Source organism: Euprymna scolopes, chromosome 5, assembly GCF_053919585.1.
Source record: "Euprymna scolopes isolate OS-2025 chromosome 5, ASM5391958v1, whole genome shotgun sequence".
NCBI lineage: Eukaryota > Metazoa > Mollusca > Cephalopoda > Sepiida > Sepiolidae > Euprymna > Euprymna scolopes.
In genome coordinates, this window is record NC_136486.1 from 162,558,942 (window position 1) to 162,580,550 (window position 21,609).

The following is a 21,609-nucleotide window of genomic DNA, read 5'->3' on the forward strand; positions in this document are numbered from 1 at the left end:
TGATTTCATGGTCGTTAACAAAATCCGACTTTAGGGTGAGAAAAGTGACAGAAACAAAAAAAATGAGCAAAAATGGTTGTGATTCAATTTAGTTTTATTAACATAAAAAAGTTGCTTTTATGTCCCTAAGCAAGGTTAACAATGTTAACCAAAGTAACAAGAATTATAATAATTACAAAAACAACACAAAAAAAGCAAATGTTTTACAAAGAGTCACTGAAAAAATATCGTTGTACATAACAATAAAGAAAAAAAAAATCTTTTTTCCAATTTATAATCCCTTGGGGCGTTCTCGGCAAAGCTAAGTCGAAAGATGGGGAAAACAACTAAAGAAATAAAAAATTACATACATTAAACAATTCTTTTTTTTTTTTTTGCCAGGTTGACAAAATCTTTATCAGGACCGCTAGATCAGTTTCTTCTTCAAAACTTTATCTTAAGAGTTTCCTTTACAACTTCTCTTGCAAGGTCTTTTCTGGTCTTCGACTTCTTCTCTCATTCTTTAAAAGAGGTTCCTCTTGAGAGTGTCTCTTGAGAATCTTCCAGGGGTGTCTGGCTCTAATATTCTTTCTCTTGAAATAAAAAGGATCCTTCATCGAAGTGTAGTTTATTTGAAACTTTTTAATTTTACTCATTTTGCCTTTTATTAAAGGGTACTAGCGGGTGGTACCCAGCGTTGCCCGGGTGTTTGGAGGTGTGTGTGCTCGGGCGGGGGTGAGGGGTATTAATGTAAACCTAAGAATAAGCGAAGTAAAAAAAAAAAACAGAAGAACGCACGTGAAAAAAAAACAAAAAAAACACGTGAAAAATGGCTTAAATAACACTGCTTCAATATTAAAATTTAAAAAATCGAAAAAAAAAGACACTTCACACCACGACTCGAACCCAAAACGTTTAGATAATGAGGCCGCGCTCTAAGCAACTGAGCTAAGACGACGTCCACGAAATTATGTCGCTTTTTCAAATATTTAAAGTAAATCAGCTTACGACGTCGTATGACGCATGCGTAGAAGCGGACTCGTCGTGAGAGGACGGTTTTTGCTGACCCCCCCTCCCTGTAGAAAACTACTGATTTCAGGGTGAAGGAATTAACGTGTTTGGCCAATTTTTCGATATTTGTTGGGCGAAGGTTGGGAGTTTAAAATGATACCGATCTGGCGAAAATCCGTGATCCGTGTGGAAAGTTTTTGCGAGACATACAAACACACATACAAACAAACACACATGCATACATACATACATACAAACACACATTTTCGCTTTTATCTATATAGATGAAACAAATGTTGTGTCTGTTCCGAGTGAATGTCGACTTGGTACTGAAGAAGAAATTTTAATAGCAGAAATTGAGGATCACCACATTCTGTAGGAGGAAGTGGGAGTCCAAAGATCTCGGAGTACATTATCACCAACCCGACTGTTAAAAAGACCCACACATTCTATCAGAAGAAAAATGTACGAGGCAGATTAGGGTAGGCAACATGTTTCCTTCACCCCCACCACCCTTTCCCCAGCTAAATGGTAGAAGGGTTTAAAAGAAATAAAATTCTCGAAAAACAGAGAAACGTTTGCTACTATAGATCCGCTTCAACTACGACAATGGTTATACAACAAAGAAAACAGAGGAAGAAAAAGAGGCGCGTCACTACTCATTTAGTAAACTACTTAGAATATGTCAACAAGATGACGCATAACTTTAATCCAACTGTTTAGAATGTGATTTTTGCATCCAGGAGATAAGCGCCCTCGTGTTTGCGTGTTGTGTGGGTACGTGGGAGAAACGGATAAGGGGAAAAGACTTATCTTGAGACCAGCTCAGCGTTACCGACCAAAAATAGAAAAGAAAGACCAAGATGGCGGCCGCCGTCTTTTGTAAAGTATGATGTCTCGCAAAGTCACACGAATTCTCGGAATATGCAAATTTAGCCGGCCTAGAACGACGATAAAAGCGGGTGATGAGAAAGAGGTGTGTGAGCGACGATTGAGTTGGCCAGGGAATCGTGTGGCTGTTGCTTCTCGTGCCGTGTGAGGATATTTTACCTTGTTGGATTCCGTGCAGAACCGGTGTACAATGGTTATTGAATTGCTGCAACATTTATAACATCTTTTCCTGAACTTGCCGTGTTAAAGAGAGAGTCGGGCGCCATCTTGAATTTTTTCCTTACACATTCTTTGTTAAAAGCTATCTCGGCCATTTGGCCTCTAGGACTATGACCGAGTCGAAATTCGACTTAAAGCTCATACCCGAGTTTGACAGGTCCACGTCCATCGTCGACTGGGTTGAAAGGGTCGAGCTGACGTGCGACCTTTGTGAGGTGAAAAGGGTACACACTGTGACTCCCCTGAGATTGGCTGGGGGTGCCTTGAGTGTATATCAGCAACTCAGTGCTGCCGAAAAGGGAGATGTCACCACATTTAAAGCTGCGCTGTACAAGTCATTTGCCATGGATCCTTGTATGGCCTATGCAAAATTTGCTTCCAGAAAACTTTTACCGGAGGAAAGCGTGGATGTTTTCTTCGCTGAGTTAACGAAACTTTCAGTTCTGTTCGGTGGAGGGGTGTCGGAGTGGACGCTTGCGTACGCGTTTGTGGCGGGCCTTCCCACTCGGGTGAAGCAGCTACTGAGAGCCTCAACCAGCGTTTCAACAACGACCATGGAACACTTGATAGAACGTGCTCGAGCCATCATCAAAGATGAGGAGGACCTGGGGGAACCAGTTGTGATGGCGACACAGACAGGCCAGATTGGCGCTCGGGAGATTCCGAATCAGAACCCTGCAAGCAATGGGAAATGTTTTCGCTGCGGCCGACGCGGACATTTTGCAAGGAATTGCACCAACAGGGGGCGTGTGCGCTGTTTTAATTGTGGCGGTTTGGGGCATCTAGCCCAAAATTGTGCGGGAAACGTATCAGGGGAGAGGACGTCAGCGCCGCCCTGCTCCCCGAGCAAAATTTGAACAAGGCGTAACCAGTGATGACCGTCTACGTAAACAGGATACCCTGCTCAGCACTTCTCGACTCAGGCTGTTCGCATACTATAGTGAGCGCCAGGCTGTGTCCAAGTTGGACTAAGAGGAAGATCAAAGTCACCACGATAGGGGGCGAGACCCAGACATGCTGTGGAGCTGGAACTGTCAAGATCTACACGGACACCGGTGCAGCCACTAAGATCAATGTGCTCGTGACCCAAGGAAATCTCCTGGGGTTTGACCTGTTGCTCGGATACGATGCCATCAAGGCGCTGGGGGGAGTCGCAATTCATCGGGATGGAAAGGTGCGATTCTTGGAGGCCCCAGTGTGTGCAGCGCTCCATATCGATCGGCCGGATTTTACAGTGGACTACCACTCATGCAAGAGGGCCTGGATTGCATCTTGGAAGTGGACCGAGAGAATGGCACCGACTAAACTCAAGAATGGGGTTGCAGAGTACCCTATACCCAATGAGGCCCGAGCAGAATACGAAAGGGAACTAAAGGCGTGGATCCAAGATGGCTGGTTAATCCCCTACCCTGAGGACAAGCTTGGGCCTCTCAAGGGTCTAATACCCTTGATGGCAGTAGTCCAGCATAACAAGTCGAAAGTACGGCCCGTGCTGGACTATAGGGAGCTTAACAAGCATATTGAAGCCTACACTGCCGATGCTAACGTATGCGCCAGCAAGTTGAGGGAATGGCGTCAGAAAGGCACTAATGTCTCGATATTGGATTTGCGAAAAGCCTATTTACAGGTGCGAGTTGATGAGACGTTGTGGCCGTTCCAGACAGTTTGGTTCCAGGGGCAGAGGTACACGCCTCGGCTTTGGCCTAAATGTGGCACCACAGATCATGAAGACTATTGTCAACACAGTATTGTCCCAAGAAAAGCCCATGAGGGACTCAACGTCAGCTTACATTGATGACGTATACGTCAATGAAGATGTACAGTCTGCGTCGTGTGTCAAAGAAAAGTTGGCTCAGTTTGGTCTGGAATGCAAGAATCCCGAACGTTTAAGGGAAGGAGCACGTGTATTGGGATTGGATGTTTATGAAGAAGATGGCACCCTACAATGGAGGCGTGGCAGTGAAATTCCAAGCATCCCCAACCTCGTTACAAGGCGGACCGTTTTTTCTTGGTGTGGAAAACTTGTTGGTCACTTACCAGTCTGTGGCTGGCTCCGCGCAGCTGTTGATGTAATTAAACGCAGAGCAAATTTAACAACCACGGGTTGGGATGACATATCCGATGATGTCCTACTAACTCTGATGATTAAAGAGACACTGGAGAGAGTGAACAAGAAGGACCCTGCCTGTGGGCGGTGGTGTGTTAACGGAGACAACGTAGGTGTGTGGGTTGATGCCAGTTCTTTGGCGTTGGGAGTATCGTTGGAGCAAGAAGGAAACGTGTTCGAGGATGCGTGTTGGCTGCGGCCTGTAACAGATTCTCAGCATATCAACCTGGCAGAGCTGGATGCTGTTATAAAGGGGGTAAATCTGGCCCTGCAGTGGCAGTCTAAGAAGTTGACCTTGTACACAGATTCTCTCTGTGTCTACCACTGGGTGTCTGACACACTTTCAGGACGGACACGAATCCGTACCAAGGCAGCAAGCAAAATGTTAATACGGAGAAGGCTAGACATGCTAAAAAACCTGGTATCTGAGTATGGGCTATCACTGAGCGTCACTCCGGTGCCATCACATTGTAATCGTGCTGACCAACTGACCCGAGTACCTCACAAATGGTATGAAACCGCGAAGATGGGAATGGAGATTACTGCTCGATCTTGTGCAGTTGCAATCGACCCATGTCAAATACAAAAAATTCATGCACAGAGCGGACATCCGGGTATCAAGAGGACCCTTTATTTTGTGAGGCGCGTATACCCAGCAGTGACCAAGATGGATGTCAGACAGATCGTCAGAAATTGTGAGGCTTGCCAGTCTATTGATCCTGCACCAGAGCGATGGCAGAAGGGTCGCTTGGAAGTTGAGTGTGTGGCAGCGGCTGGCCATGGATATTACCCATTACAGTGGCAAGCTCTTTCTAACTCTCATTGATTGCGGGCCTACGAGATTTGCGGTGTGGCGGCAGATGACCAGACAGGATTCAGTAAATGTCGTTCGCCACCTATCATCCATTTTTTTTGAGCGAGGTGCGCCGGAAGAGCTCCTGACTGACAATGATGCAGCGTTTTGTAGCCAGCAAGTCCGGTAGTTGTTAGATGAGTGGGGCGTCCGACTACGGTTGCGATGTGCGCATGTGCCATCAGGACATGGCATTGCTGAAAGAAGCTATCGCAGCATCAAGAGAATTGCTGCCAGGAAGCGATGTACTATTATGGAAGCCACATATTGGTACAACATTACGCCAAAGGACAGGACGTCCCCTTCAACCGCACCTGCGAATGCTATTTACACGTACTGAGTCGGAGTGAAGGGAATCAACACTACACAGCCAGCCGACAAGGGAACATATAACAGATATGAAGTGGGAGATCCAGTGTGGGTGCGGCCCCCAGGAAATCGGTGCACCGACAAGTTTAAGCGAGGACAAATATCTGGAGTGATTAGCCAGCAGTCTGTTTTGGTCGATGGAACCCCACGACATGTGCGAGATCTTCGCCCAGCTACCGAGGTGCGTCACACAACTACAGAAGAAAGCAGTGAAGCGTCTAGCGATGAGCTGCCAATGCACGGATTCAGTGAGCCCCTTCCAGAGACTGATACTTCATTTGATGAGGCGGAACCAGATCCAGAGCCCGAATCTGAAACAGTGAATGTACCTCTTCGCAGAAGCACACGCACTTAAAGGCCACCCCAGTGCTCTCTATGTGATCATCAGATCAGGGGGGAGTGTAACGTGCATCCAGGAGATAAGCGCCCTCGTGTTTGCGTGTTGTGTGGGTACGTGGGAGAAACAGATGAGGGGAAAAGACTTACCTCGAGACCAGCTCAGCGTTACCGACCAAAAATAGAAAAGAAAGACCAAGATGGCGGCCACCGTCTTTTGTAAAGGATGATGTCTCGCAAAGTCACACGAATTCTCGGAATATGCAAATTTAGCCGGCCTAGAACGACGATAAAAGCGGGTGATGAGAAAGAGGCGTGTGAGCGACGATTGAGTTGGCCGGGGAATCGTGTGGCTGTTGCTTCTCGTGCCGTGTGAGGATATTTTACCGTTGTTGGATTCCGTGCAGAACCGGTGTACAATGGTTATTGAATTGCTGCAACATTTATAACATCTTTTCCTGAACTTGCCGTGTTAAAGAGAGAGTCGGGCGCCATCTTGAATTTTTTCCTTACACATTCTTTGTTACATGCATCGCATTTATTCTTTTATGAAAGACGAATCCTTGAACAAAGTATCCAAAAACAGATCGTTATTTATTAATTTTAGTTTCTGTTAAATATGTCAGTTTACCAAAAAAAAATAAATAAAAATAAGAATTTTCTTCTGGATAAAACAATTCACACTAGAAATTTAAAATCGTATTTGTTATACAGATTTGCAATTAGTAAAAAAAAAACATAAATGGATTGGCTTCATGTCATGTTTTCTAACAAGCACCTTTTTTTCATCAAGAACAAATTCACCTTTCACTGTTTCCCCAGTTTGCGCTTTACTTCCCGTTTTACTGCAACGTTATTTTTCTTTCCTTCTTCATCTCTCCTATTTTACTTCTTTCTTTTAATCCCGCAATAAATTTAGTGAGTTCTCGGCAACGTGATAAGTACGAAACTTAATTTTTATTGGCAGGATTTTCGACCATTTTCTACCCAACTAAATCAACGTTCTGTCCGCTCACCTTCCGACATAACTTTGATATGTTTTATTTTAATTTCTTCGTTGCTTATTTAAGCTAAATTTAGCCGCGCGTCCCTTTCTTTGGCGATATATTCTTTTTGTAACACAAAAATGTGTTTATTGTATTTCCACGCAGTTTAAGGCTAGCTAGGTTTGCCACAACTTCTTTTTTTATTGGTGTGCTCACTCATTGCATATATCATAATCTTTTAACTATTCTGGCTGTAATCTAATTAGAAAAAAAAACAAACAAAACAAACAACAGTAATTAACAGAGTGCAAGCCTTTTCTTGTCGCACACAAACACACGCGTTCACATTTCAAGCCACTTTTCTTGTCATACACATACGCGCACACGTACACACACGTATATATATTCACATTCACGTACATACACTAACATTCATGTGCATACACATAAACGCTAACGTACACACACGTACGCACACATTGGCGACGTCACTTCCCTTTAAGAGAAATCTGCACATGCCCGAAGGAAACCGGAAACAACGACGAACGCAAGAGACCTAAGCTATTTTCTTTTCGATCCGGCTCCCTACCTGAGCGGTTGACGGACCTACCGCTCCCTTCAGGGCGCATTCGCGCTTCAAGTTCCCTGCTACTATGTGTGGGGACCGAACCAACAGACAGTACGTTTACACCTTACACGCTTTCTCTCTCCATGGCCTGGATTAACTTTCTCACCCTCTCTCTTTACAACAATAGATTTTCCCTCTCACGAGTTAACAGCGAGAGACGCACGCCAAACTAAACACGTGATGTACCCTATCTTTTATTTGTTACTTTACGAAATAAATTCTAGCTCGTTATTTCAATTTAACGCATTATTCGTTTCTTTCTCAATTCAATTCATTTTTCCTATTTTGTACGACTGGGGGATATACATAATATGCCCTAGTCAACAGCATGCCCTCGACTGTTTGCATACGACCTGTTCTCTTCGCTGCCAACCACTCGACCCTTGACCTCTCGCATTCGGTTTTTTTATAACGTCTTTTTACGGCAGCTAATTCATTGATATGCAAATGAATGCATATCAATTTTTTTTTTTTTTTTTTTTATTACATTTTCACCCCAAACAAGGCACATTGCCACTTTGGTGTAGGGGGCTACTATCAGGGGAAACATCTACTGGGGTACTATGTAGGGATTAGGGCAGCGAGATGTTGGTTCACGTTGCACTTGAACTTATGCATATCAGTACAGTTGGGGAAGCAGTGACCTGGAATGGAATTCCAAAGTCTAGCAGTTCTGGGGAAGAAACTACTGGAGTAGAAAGATCTTTTACATCTAGGGATCTCTACAGTGTGGGGGTGGGATTTTGCAGCTTGTCGGGTCTGTCGAGAGTGTTCACGTCGTGGGGGCACAAGTGCTTGCAGTTCTTCAGAGCATTCACCATTATAATACTTGTAGAACAGGCAGAGGGATGCAACGTTTCGACGATGGGACAGAGGCTAAAGTTTAGATGTCAGTTTAGGGCCTATCAGATTTGCGACTCTCTTTTGAACCCTGTCAAGGAGCGAGAGACTAGTAGCCGATGCACCGGCCCAAATATGACAGCAATACTCCATACATGGGCGAATAGTGGCCTTATAGAGGTACAGGATACTTTCGGGTGTTAGAAGTTTTCTTGCACGGTAAAGAGAGCCCACCTTCCTCGCAGCGGCCCTGGCAATGCCCTCGATGTAATTGTTCCAACTCATGTTTCCTGTGAACGTTAGGCCAAGGAGCTTGAGAGACGTACTCTCAGATAAAGAGTCGTTGGCCATTGCTATAGGTGGTAGAGAAGGTTTCTTGTAATTATTGAATGAAACCAGTTTTGTCTTGGTGGCATTGAACGTTACCATCCATTTTTGTCCCCATTCCACTACTGATTGGAGGTCATCCTCTAGTGTTTCTGCCATTACTTTAGATACATGTTCATTTGTTTTCCTGTCGTGCCTGCTATAGAGTGTGGTGTCATCAGCATATATACCCATCTCAGAGGCAATTTTGTCGTGGAGGTCTTTTATGAATATCAGGAACAGCAGAGGACCAAGGATAGATCCCTGGGGCACTCCCGCATTTATATCATATTGTTTAGATGTACGACCGTCGAGGACAACCTGGATTTTTCTCTTATCTAAGAAGGATTTAATTATATTAAGTATTCTACCAGTGATACCGTAAGATCTAATCTTCCTGAGGAGACCCTCATGCCATACCCTGTCAAAAGCCTTAGATATATCTAGAGCTACCGCTCTGCCCTCTCCCGCTTTGTCCAGTGAATGGTATATGCGTTCAGAGATTACAGTGAGGATGTCTGCCGTGGAACGGGCTTGTCTAAATCCATATTGATGGTCGGTCAGAAGTTTAGCATCTGTAAGGTGCTGAACTAGAGCATGGTTAATTAAGGTCTCAAATATTTTGGCAAAAAGTGGGAGGAGGCTAATAGGGCGATAATTTAATGGGTCAGTTCTTTCGCCAGAATTCTTGAATACTGGTACCACAGAAGCAGTTTTCCAACAGCTCGGAAAGCAAGATTCATTAAGGCATTTGTTGTAGAGTTTGGAGAGAACTGGAGCTACTTCGGCTGAGCACTTTTTTAATAGCACAGCTGGGATGAGGTCGGGTCCACATGCTTTGGAAGTGTCAAGTTTTTTTATGATAGCATGCACCTGAGCAGGGGTGATTTCCAGATCGTCTAGCGTGGCATCTGTCCGCATAGGAAATTGAGGTATCAAACTACACGCCCCCATTAACCTTAAAGATTATCTCATATAAACCCGTGTTTAGACTGACACTCACATTCCCAGGGCTTCCAGGCACAGCTAGTCCTCGAAACACGGCTAGACACAGCTAGTCTCGAGTGAATTACGATGCCAATCCTCCTCCCTCCAAAAGTCCAGCTCTAATTACAACCCAATCCTCTCTATAACTTTGAATTGCTCCATTTTGCGACGACGATATTTGTCGTAAAGTTCAACCTGAATGATATCTTAATTTCCCTATTTCACGACAACATTTTTCATAAAGTCCAGCCCGAATTGTATTTTAATCTCTCTTTTTTCATTTACTACAACCGAAATGTAGAGGATGGAGCCACTCCTTTTCTTGTAATGCTCCGCTTACCCTTGATTCTCACATTTAAATGCTGAGGGTTTCGAAAGTAGGCATCACATGCCATGCTTTGGTATAATTCAACTAAGGATTGAACCCCATTCTTCCGACTCATTAGTAAACATTCTAACCATTTTAGAAAATGAACCAGTGGGTGCCAAATTGGTAAACAGACTAACATTCAAAATTCTAGTGAACACAAACAATTAGTTTGATTTTTATGTAACATTTTCAAAATGTCGTCGATTCACGTGCCTTATGAATTTAGGATGTCGACTAACACATAAATTATAAGGTGAAGCCGAATGTATTTATTTTGTGTGCCTGCAGCACAATGGAAAAAAGAATGTGATAATAATCTATGATATAAATCTAACCTGTCCGTGTTTATGTATGTATGTATGTATGTATGTATGTATGTATGCTTAAAACTTTCGACAGAGGGGATCGATTTTCACGAGATCGGTACCAGTTTGAAGCTCGATGTCTCGAATGACAAATATCGAAAAATTAGCCAAAAACAATAATTCCTTCACCCTCAACTGGATAGTTTTCTACAAGGAGAGGTCAACTTTTTGCGAGCCATTTTTGCAAGTTATCGTATCGGTTGGATTGACTTTGCCTAATCTTAACGTTCCGAACTTCCAGTCGCGCCATGGAGTAGGGGTAAGATGTCAGATTTTCTTTCACTTTTTTATCTGCCTTCGCGTCACAGGTTCGAGCTTGCTTGCCTACTACCACTTTTTTTTTTTTTTTTTTTTGCTCAACACACACCTTCAAATACCCGGGCAATGGCGAGCACCCAGGCTAGTCAGTAATAAGTGACAATCTTCTAAAGGCTGAAGATTCAATCCTCAGTGCGGACGATACTAAGAATATAATTAAAAATTACTTAAGTCTTCTAACTCTTTCATGGCTGACGGAATGAGAGCCATATACCCATGTAGATTGAATAAAAGGTTTAGTTTAAACTTCAGTACAGATTCCAGAGTTCAACAAGACGTGCCTGAAAAAGGTAGGAGGTTAAATCGGCCGAAACATTGTAAAAATAGTATATAAAATAAGAACAATAGTTCAAATAACAAAAATTTTAAATATGGGAGAAATAAGAAACAAAACAAAGTTAATTTTAAAAAAAATTAAAAACTAAAGCAAAAATGCAAAAAAGAAACGACTAGACTAACAAAAATAAAAGTGGGCTCCCTCTATTGTGCTAGAAAATGACAAGACAAGATTGACACCGGTTATTATAATTGAATGTGAAACTTGCTTTATGTTTTCCTGAAAGTCTGAATCTGCGTTGTTACAAATGGAAGACGAAAGAGAATAAAAATGATAACGAAGGAGAATGAAAAATAAGTTGAATGAAAAATGATGAAAAAATGTAAAGTAAAAACAAGGAAAGAGAACGGAAAGAACGGGAAAGAAGAAATAAAAGATAAACATCTCAATTGTAAATGTAAGAATGAAACGGAAAAGAATACCCCCCTACCCCTCCAAACATAAACTAAAAAAAATCAGCTAATAGAAATAAAGAAACTTTTATCCTAATCTAGTGAAATTAAACAGGAAAAACAAAACGATGGTTTTTGCCGCTAGCAACGCACAGCAGAAAATTACAATCTGATTTAAATCGTTGACATCGGAGAAAAAATACTAAAGTTGGGCAGTGACCACCTTTTCTCTGGAAACGACAGGAAATATTATTACCTTGTTTCTTACATAGAAAATAAGGCAGCATGATTTTCCTCTTCAAGACAAAACAACAAACCAAATAAAAAGATAAAGCTAAAAATAATCGAATATAATAAAACATAATCATTCTGTTTGTCGTATTTTTTTATCTTTTTTTTTATTTGATTTTGTTTGTTGATTTAGTTGCAGCGCCATCTACCGGCAATAATGAGAATGAGACTGATGATTCCTGAAGCCTGGAGTGATGAATCTTTTTGTCAACATTCTAATTTCTTGTAACAACCAATTTCTTTCTCGCTAAAATCCAATTGCTCCCAGGAAGTGTTCCATATCATGTTTGTGTAGAAGTAAAAAAGAATTTAAGAAGAAGAAAAAAAAAAGATATTCCCCATTTTGTTGAAATTTGTTTATTTCTTACGCTTGTCTCGTCTCACCTGCATTTTCTTTTATTTTTACTGATTCTTTCCACCTTGTCAGATTCTAAGTAGCTGCGTTCTGGTTCCGATGCCTGAAAGAATAGCATACTTGAAAAAAAAAAACAACTGTTTAACCCTTTAAGACAACAGCAAGTGTTTCTTTGAACTAGGAGAAAAAAAGAAAGAGGAGAATTTATATAAACAGGAAATTACGATATCTTTTTATGAAAGTTGCTCCAGACAAGGAATAAAACCACTTGATGTAAGAAGTTAAAAAAAAATGAAATATGATTATCGTAAATTAGCAAAGATACCTGCGCTTCGCACGGGACCTTGCTGTATGTGTCCTGACCTTAACCTTTGACCTTGACCTTGAAGAATGGTGTGCACCATCTCTAGATCGGAGATCATCATCATGTCAGGTTTGGTCATGATCGCTCCAGTGGCGTGGACTGTAGTAGCGTATATACACATAGGCTGTGACCTTGAACTTTGATCTTTACTTTGGAAAATGGTGGGGGACCATTATCATGCCTGGTTTGGTTGTGATCGGTATATTAGTGTGTACTCGATGAGAGTATATACACATGACCTTTGACCTAAACCTTGAAAATAGTGTGCACCATTCCTAGATGGAGGTCTATCATCATGCCAGGTTTGGTCATGATCGATCTAGTGATGTAGGCTGTAGGAGTGTTGTACAGACAGACACCCACACACACACACGAACGCTACTACTTTATATATAGAGACACATTAGTCTTGAAATTTTCAAGATTATTTAATTTTCTTTTTTATCCTTGTTCCTTGTTCACCCCAAAGAAAGCATATTGTCACTTTGACATAAGAGACTATAATTTGGGACTTGTCTACTGGGGACTATGTGAAGAGATAAGGCTGTGGAACTCTGGTCCGCTGGCCTGCTTTCCAGCTGATTACAATATCGTTGTCTTCAAGTCCAATGCAAACAAATTCTTGTTGAGCCCCCTCCCTAAATAATTTATTTCTACCCCATTCCCAATACTAACTACTATTACACTATTGTCTCAGTGACACTCATTAACCCTATATCCTTGAGTGATATTCGGGCCTTGATAAGTGGTGTGACCCCTCCATGTAAAAAAAAAAAGCGTGGAAAAGTGGAAGAATATTGAGATAACACATTTTGGTGGGCGATAAAAGCTTTCAAGAAATAGAACGATACACGAGTAGAATGAGGAGGTTGAGAAGTGCATCAAAGAAAATCAGAAAGGATGGAGTTAGCGGAGAAAATGTTAAAAGCGAATAAGGATATCTGGTGACAAAAAGGACAGTAGCAGACGAACAATCTACGAAACCAAGATTGATGTTCAGCCATCTAAGTTTCCAGATATATTACAAAAGAATAAAACCTTCAGCATAGTTGGACAGGCGATAAAAAATATTATTGGCGAGAAAGGCATTCGAAAAGATAATAAAATGCTAGCAACAAATGAACAGGACAAAAAACTGCTGGGAAATGCTATTATGTAGCTGGTGACAAATAAGATAGCAAGAAAGCAGTCTACGAAGGCAAGGTGGAAGCTGAGCAAAATAGTTTCCAAATATACTATGCTTCTCTCTTTTTGTCCTTTAGTCCTCACATTCCATGAATGATTTTTCCAAAAAAGGGGAAGATTTTTTAAAAAAGACGAAACTAAAATTCCTGTCTTGTTTGTATTTTCGGCTTCAAAAAAAAAAGAAAGAAAAAATTTGTGTGTCCTTTAGTTCTTACATTCCATAAGTGATGTTTCTAACAAGTGGGGAAAAATTGTTGTTTTCTGGACCATAATCTATCCATCTAACACTTATTGTTAGCTTTTAACCTTGAACTGATTCTTTTTAGCTTCTTACATTCAATGGTTTCATGCCTTAAATGGGCAAATTATTCAGGATAGTTGGACAGATGACAAAGATAAATATGGATATTTTTGTAGACAAGTGCATATGAAATGACAATGAAGTGTCATCAACAAATGAACAGAACAAGAGAGATCTTAGGAAATGCTATTAGAAGAGATTGTTGAATACTGAGTTTTCATTGGACCGAGAAAACCAAGGAGTTCCAGAAGCAAGTGTTTGGTCAAGCTATAAAAATTGAGAAAGAAATGGTATGGAAAGTTGTAAGATGAAAAAAGATAAAGCTGCAGGATCCTCATGCACCGTGTTGCTTCAGGAAGGAAGAGAGACAAAAGAGAACAAAATTGTTATCACATACGGCAGCACGGTCCCAAACAATTTCGTCCGCACGACACGACACGGTCCTGAACAACTATCAATTTGAATCCGAACACTTCCGTTCATTCGATATAACACAATCCTGAACACCTCCGTTGATTCGATACAACACAATCCTGAACACCTCCGTTGATTCGATATACCACAATCCTGAACACCCCCGTTGTTTCGATACAACACAATCCTGAACACCTCCGTTGATTCGAGACAACACAATCCTGAACACCTCCGTTGATTCGATATAACACAATCCTGAACAACTCCGTTGTTTCGATATAACACAATCCTGAACACCTCCGTTGATTCGATACAACACAATCCTGAACACCTCCGTTGATTCGATACAACACAATCCTGAACACCTCCGTTGATTCGATACAACACAATCCTGAACACCTCCGTTGATTCGATATAACACAATCCTGAACACCTCCGTTGATTCGAATTCGAACATCTCTGACGATTCAACATGATACAATCCCGAATATCTCCGTCGATTTAAACCTGGACACCTCCACGATTTGACACGATATGATCCCGAAAAAAATGACTCAACACGACACGTTACCAGAGCGACGTCGACAGTTACTCTCCGAATAGCGCTTTGACGAACTCATTTTCACCGTAGGTATGCCATCCTAAGATATTGGTATAGAATTCTTGAGCGCTTTCACGCATACTCGTGAAGGGGTGGAAGGTCTACTTATTAAGTTGCATACTTGGAAAAATTCTATGGAAAGTAAAAGCATAAAAGTCAATGTTACAAGGACTAAAATAGTGATTAGCGATTATAGTGTTGGGAAATCCCCAGAAAGAAGAAAGTTTGTTCGGTCTGTGGAAAGGAAGTGATGGACAATTCAATTGTATATTGTGTATACAAGAAGTGCAGTAGAAATTATTGATAAATTGACAGATGACAACCGATTTGTATGCAAGAAAGTTACACGGAAATCTGCCCTCTTGGAACAGATCAAGAAAAACTTTTTAGAGCTGTAGTGGAAACGGTGCTGCTTGATGGTTCACCAGCCTGGATTCTCAGTAAAAAAACTTGAAAGTAAGTTAAATTGAACGTACACGAGAATGTTCCGAGTAGTGTTAAACTTAAACTGGAAAACACACCCAACCATTATCCGTCTGTATGATCGGTTGCCCAGGATCTCTTCAGTAATAAGAGAAAGACGAACATGATATGCCGAACATTGCTACGGAAAAAAAGATGAGGTCGTCAGTGATGTGGTACCATGGCATCCTAAACACAGAATCGTTAAAGTAGGAAGACCTGAGAAGGTGTACATATTGACAGGAGACACTGGCTTACAACTTGAAGATCTTCCTAAGGCCATAGAAGATAGAGATCTGTGGAGGAAAAGAGTCAATTTGGTTCAGGTAACCCACATGATACGATGATGATGATGATGATGATGATGATGATGATGATGATGATGATGATGATGATGATGATGCAAGAACTGTAAAGCAGTGGACATGGATGAGAACTCAGATGTGAAGAAAGTATATTTTGATGGTGAAGCTATTGAGGTTTTCACATATTTTTTATAGTGCGATTGCAACAATAAGGAATGGATGGGGTGAATTCATGGAAATTATGTCATTACTAACCAGCAGAGAATCATCATTATCCACCAAAGGACAAGATTGTAAGACACATGTATACAGTATTATATTAGTGTGCTTGGGCAACGCTGACGACCTTGCAAGACACGGCAATACAATTGTTATTGCAAATGAATATTCAATAGAAAAAACAATTCTCTATTGTTGTGTTGGAAGCTTTACTGGGGCAAATAATATAAACAATTAAAGAATTTTAAAAGTATATTGGAATTTTTTTTTTTTACACAGTGATCACCATTTATCAAGGCCCGGAAGCCACTCAGGGATAAGGGTTATTGCAAGTACATTACGTTAGTGTGGAGATTTGATGAAGTGTTTACTTAAGGGGGCGGTTCATTAGGAATTTGTTAACATTGGACTTGAAGACATCCAAGTTGTAGTCCGGTGGGAAGCAGGCAGACGGAACAGAGTTCCACAGGCGTGCAGTTCTAAGAAAGAAGCTTTGTTCATGGAATCCGCGTTTTGATTTAGGCACAGATATAGAGTGGGGGAAATTTTTCACATTGGATTCAGCTAGACGGGTGTTTTTCGTGAAAGATTGGAGTTCAGACGAGCACCTGCCATGGAAATAAAGTTAGTAAAGTAAACAAAAATTTAGCTTACGCGAACGACACTTTATTTGGTCTGTTTTGGTGACTGATAAACACGTAGTCAGTTAGTCAGTGAGTTCGAGCTAATCAGTTGGAGAGAATGGAGTAATGGAGTAATGTTTTTTTTTTTTCTCTACTCTGCAATCTCTTTCCCACAGAAGGACGCTGCGAGCCTGTCTCTGCTCTACCGTTATTTTCATGACAATTGTTTCTCTGAGCTCCAATCTATGATTCCCTCTTGCCAAACATTCACAGAAAACACTCAACTATCTACAATCACTATCAACAATTTCCCCTACTCAATTTGTACTTAAATCTAAATGCAGATTCCACGAACAAAGCTTCTTTCATAGAACTGCCAACCTGTGTAACACTGTTCCGCTGGCCTGCTTTCTGACCGACTACAGTATGTTAGCCTTCAAGTCCAATGTAAACAAATTCTTGTTGAACTGTCCCTTTAAATATTCAAATTCTACCCAACTCACACCATTAATTATCACTACACTACCACGTTACATTCATTAACTCTTATCCTTGAATAGCATTCAGGCCTTGATAAGTAATGACTCCCTTTGTAAAAATAAAAAAGAATGTAGGGAGTTCAGGAGCGAGATGTTTGTTTACATTATACTTAAATATTTGCATGTCAATACCATCAGCAAAACAAGAAACAGGGAGGGAATGCCAAAGTCTACCAGTTTGAGAGAAGAAGCTCTTAGAGTAGAAGGCTTTGCGGCATCTAACAATCTTTACAGTGAAGGGGTAGGATTTTTCTACTAGATGGGTTTGTCGGGTGCAAGTAAGTCGAGGGGGTACTAGTGTAATGAGTTCATCAGAACATATTCTATTAAAATATTTGTAAAAAAGACACAGGAATGCAACATTGCAGTGAGGAGACAGAGGTTGGAGCTTGGTTAATAGTGCGGAACCTATTAGATTTGAGACTCTTTTTTTGAACCTGCCTAAGAGTGAAAGACTAGTGATAGATGCGCCAGCATAGATATGGCAATAACACTCCAGGCATGAGCGAATGGTAGCTCTGTAGAAGTATAGTATACTCTCAGGTATGAGTAATTTTCTAGCAGATTAGAGAGAGTCAACTTCCTTGCAGCAGCCTTGGCAATGTCTTCAATGTATTTGTTCCAACTCATGCAGCCTGTGAATGTTAAGCGGACAAGTTAATTTTTTTTTATACAAACACTAACTTTTTATGGAAGGGGGTAGTTTTTAGCCACAATTAATAGATACTATTCTAAATTTTGGTAACTAGCAGACAGACACCAAATCTCCATCATAATATGATGTAGATTAAATTCTCTAATAAAAAAAAAAGAAACTGTCCTATTGTTAATAACAAAAATGAGTTCTATTTTTGCCAACAATTGCACTGTTCGAAGGGTCTCTCCAATTGTGTTAATGTTTCAACTAAAGATATTTTTCAAATCCAAATTATTTAAAGCAGGTGTGAATGTATCCTCTTTCAAGTCATTTAGTACAAAACCTTAAGTTCATAAAGGAAAAAACTTTACTTTAAAACGAACGCTTCAATTTACAACAACAATAAAAAACACACACACACAAAGCATTAGCAAAAATCTACTTAAAAGAATTCTATGTAGAAATTAAAAAAAAGTTGTTACAAGTATTTCTCTCTTTATTTTATGCATTTATTTATTGAAATGGAATCTCTCTGTAACCGACGCAGATAATTTGCCTGCCGTTCCAGGACTCCCTTGTGCAGTACTCAATTACCGTGCATTAAACACAATGAGCAGCTGCACCGATTGCTACGCATTCGATGCACCGTATCCCCTTTAACGGCTGTGTAGGTGTAATTCCGTAAAGGCAGTTACGAGAGGGTTTTTCGAAGGCAAGGTTAAAAAGATGGCAGACAGTGTATCGCGAGCAGCCAAGTATTCAGTCATCGAAAGTCTTTACAATAAAAGTTAGATATCATTTGGGTTGTTCACACTACCAGTCTCATCTTGAATGTTATTCTCATAACGTTTCGGCCTATGTAACTTTTAATTTCACCAGATCAGGATGAAAGTTTCTTCGTTTCTATTATTTGACTCGTTTTGGATTTTGGTTTTATTTTTTGACTGTTTCATTTCATATACAATTTTTCAATTTTATTTAATCTTTCTCGCCATTTTTTATTTTGTTGTTTTATTTTCTTTGTATTCAATTTCCATTCTTTCTGTTTTTCTTTCCATTTTCTTTCCATTCAATTTGGTTTTCTGTTTCTAATGTTTTTAGATGAAGATTGATAATTCGTTTATTTGAATTATTCGGACTACTGTTCTCATCTCGAGTGTCATCCACACAACGTTTTGAGCGATGTGGCCTCCGACCTTCTTTAAGTATATATTGTTGAACTCTGGAGGTTTTTTTGTCGAACTTAGGAATGTTGAAACGAACCTTTTATTCAATCCACGGCTGTAGATTGCTCTCGTTCCATCAGCCTTGATTCAAAATTCAATTGCGAATTACTTAGGACTTCTATCCGGTCATGGCTGACAGAACGAAAGCATTCTACCCCCGAAATTCCATGCAGATTCTTGAGTTTAACAGAAAGATTACCAAGTTCGACAAGATATACCTGAAGAAGGTCGGAAGTTACATCGACTGAAATGTTGTGTGAATAACACTCAAAATCAGAACAGTAGTTCGAATAATTTTCATTTGTCTTCATTTTTTAAAAACGGAAGTTCAGAATTTCCAAAAAATACAAAGCAAGTTTCAAATCATAATTGATGTACATCTTTTGCTTCTGCTGTCGTGTTGTTTTTTATATCCTACTCATTTCATTTTTTTTTGAATGATTTGAGATGAGGCTTCATAATTTGTACGTTCATTCTTTTTGTGAACTGTTATCCTCATCTTCATAGTTATTGTTGTTTCCCCACGTTTCGGGCAATTCATCCTCTCGTATTCTTCAGGTGATTAGCCGCCACGGGATAGGAATGATGAGTCTCGTAACTTATTCCTAGTAATTACTGCCTTCCATAGTTGTTGCTGTCTCATCACGTTGTTGCCAACTAATCCTCTGGCCGGCTTTTGGGTAGAATTGGAACCACTATCTTCGGACAATGCTCACCTGGAACCGTAGAGACTCAACGCCTCTATTCACTGATGAGGATAACTGTTCGCAAAAGGAATGAATGCTATCCATTTCTTTCTTCTTTTTTTTTTTAAGGTTTTCATTTTATTCTTACCTTCCGACCCCCTCAGCTTTTTGAATTTGTATTGCCTGAATTATTTGAACTACATTTTGTATCTCTATCTATCTATCTATTTATCTCCTACCATTATATAAAAGGAACTTTGTCTGTGTGTCTGTGGTTCCGTTTCCTATGGACTCGGAAATGGCGGGGCCAATTGTTTTGAAATTGCACACAAACGAATTTCATGCGCCTGGCAGTGTTTTTAGATATGTTTTGTCTCGGAATGTCTTCGATAAGTATCGATAATCGAAAAATCCGACAAAAAAAGAAAACAAAAAAAAACAGGCGATTTTGATCAAAGTTAACATCTTACACAATCTAACACCTCAGGTGCATTTGAGAAGTTTTATTACCGCACAAACCGAAAGGCTCGGCATAAAAAATAATTTCATAAAATCAACAGCAGGTTCTCTACAATGCAATGTAGACAGCAATGTATTGAAGACTAAGTCATGGCGAGAGGCATGTATAGTTTCCTCCTTATGTACCGCGATGGGTCCCCAACTAGAGTAGGAAATCAATCGGTTTGGTTGAAAATTTTCACCGATTTCAATGACAATAAAAATATGGGAGTGTGAAACATTCGTTGATCATCATTCCATCCTGAGCAACGTCGAGTCACCATACTAGTCTTGAATGTTATTCTCATAATGTTTCAGCCGATGTAACCTCCAATCATTTTAAGGTGGATCTTATTGCACTCTGAAATTTGAACTGAATTCTTTACTTAATCCATGTGGATAGATAGGTCTCATTCCATCAGATATGGTCAAATAGAAAGTTTAGTAGTGCTTCATTATACTTTAAGTCTCGCCCATACTGAGATTTGAACCGTAACGTCCAGAAGACTGTCACTAACTAATTATTACTTAATACTTTCTTTATCTGTTGCACTATGGTTTCATGTCATCAAAAATTCAAAAGCATATTAATCAAAACTAGCAGAAACCGTGAAAATTCCACGGAAGTTGAACATTTTTAAACACATTATAAATCAAATGAATAAAAAATAAAACAAACAAAATGAATAAAAAAATTAAAACAAATAAAATGAATAACAAATAAAACAAATAAAATCAATAAAAAATATAACAAACAAAGACGAATTAAAAAATAGCAAATTCTTTTTTTTAACCCTTTTAAAGCTAGAAAGAATTGATTTTAAAAATTTAGATTTTTAAAATGAAAATTCAACACACAACACATTGTTGCTTTTTTTGTTTTTGTTTTATAATTTTTGTATAAATTATAAAGGAACAGATGCCAATTAGATATTTTTTTTAATTTTTAAAAGAAATCATGTTTAAAAAATTAGTCTCCTCTCACCATGACTTTTTTAAATTATAAAATAAAATAGCAAATTCAAAGTCGTAAACAGACAGCTGTGTTTTTTTATAGGAAATGGTTTCAATGATTTTTACTGATAAAGAGCGACCATAAATGGAGGTAATTTGTTCCTCATTAATGTTTGGGACGATGATAGCTTTTTTTGTTTGTTTGTTTTTGTAACACTTGACGTACGGACAAGGAAATTAATATTTAGATTATTTTTAAAAAAACATCATCAATTTGCATAGCTTACAGGAATTTATTTATAAAAGTAATTTTCTTTTTACAGAAAGAAAATACTAATCTCTATTATATTTATCTTTGTTTGTCTGTCTGTTCTACTTCTTATCAGCAAATTAGCAGGTATGTTTGACTGAAATTTTGCATGGACTTTCATTATGACAAGTATTATGGTATCCGTTTCACACACAATTAGGGGTTAATAGGGATTTGTCATCACAATATCACATTTACTCTAATTATTTTCTCAGAAAATACTGGGCCGATCTGGCTGATATTTTGTATTGACCTTTGTTACGATAAGGTATAGCAGACTTAATA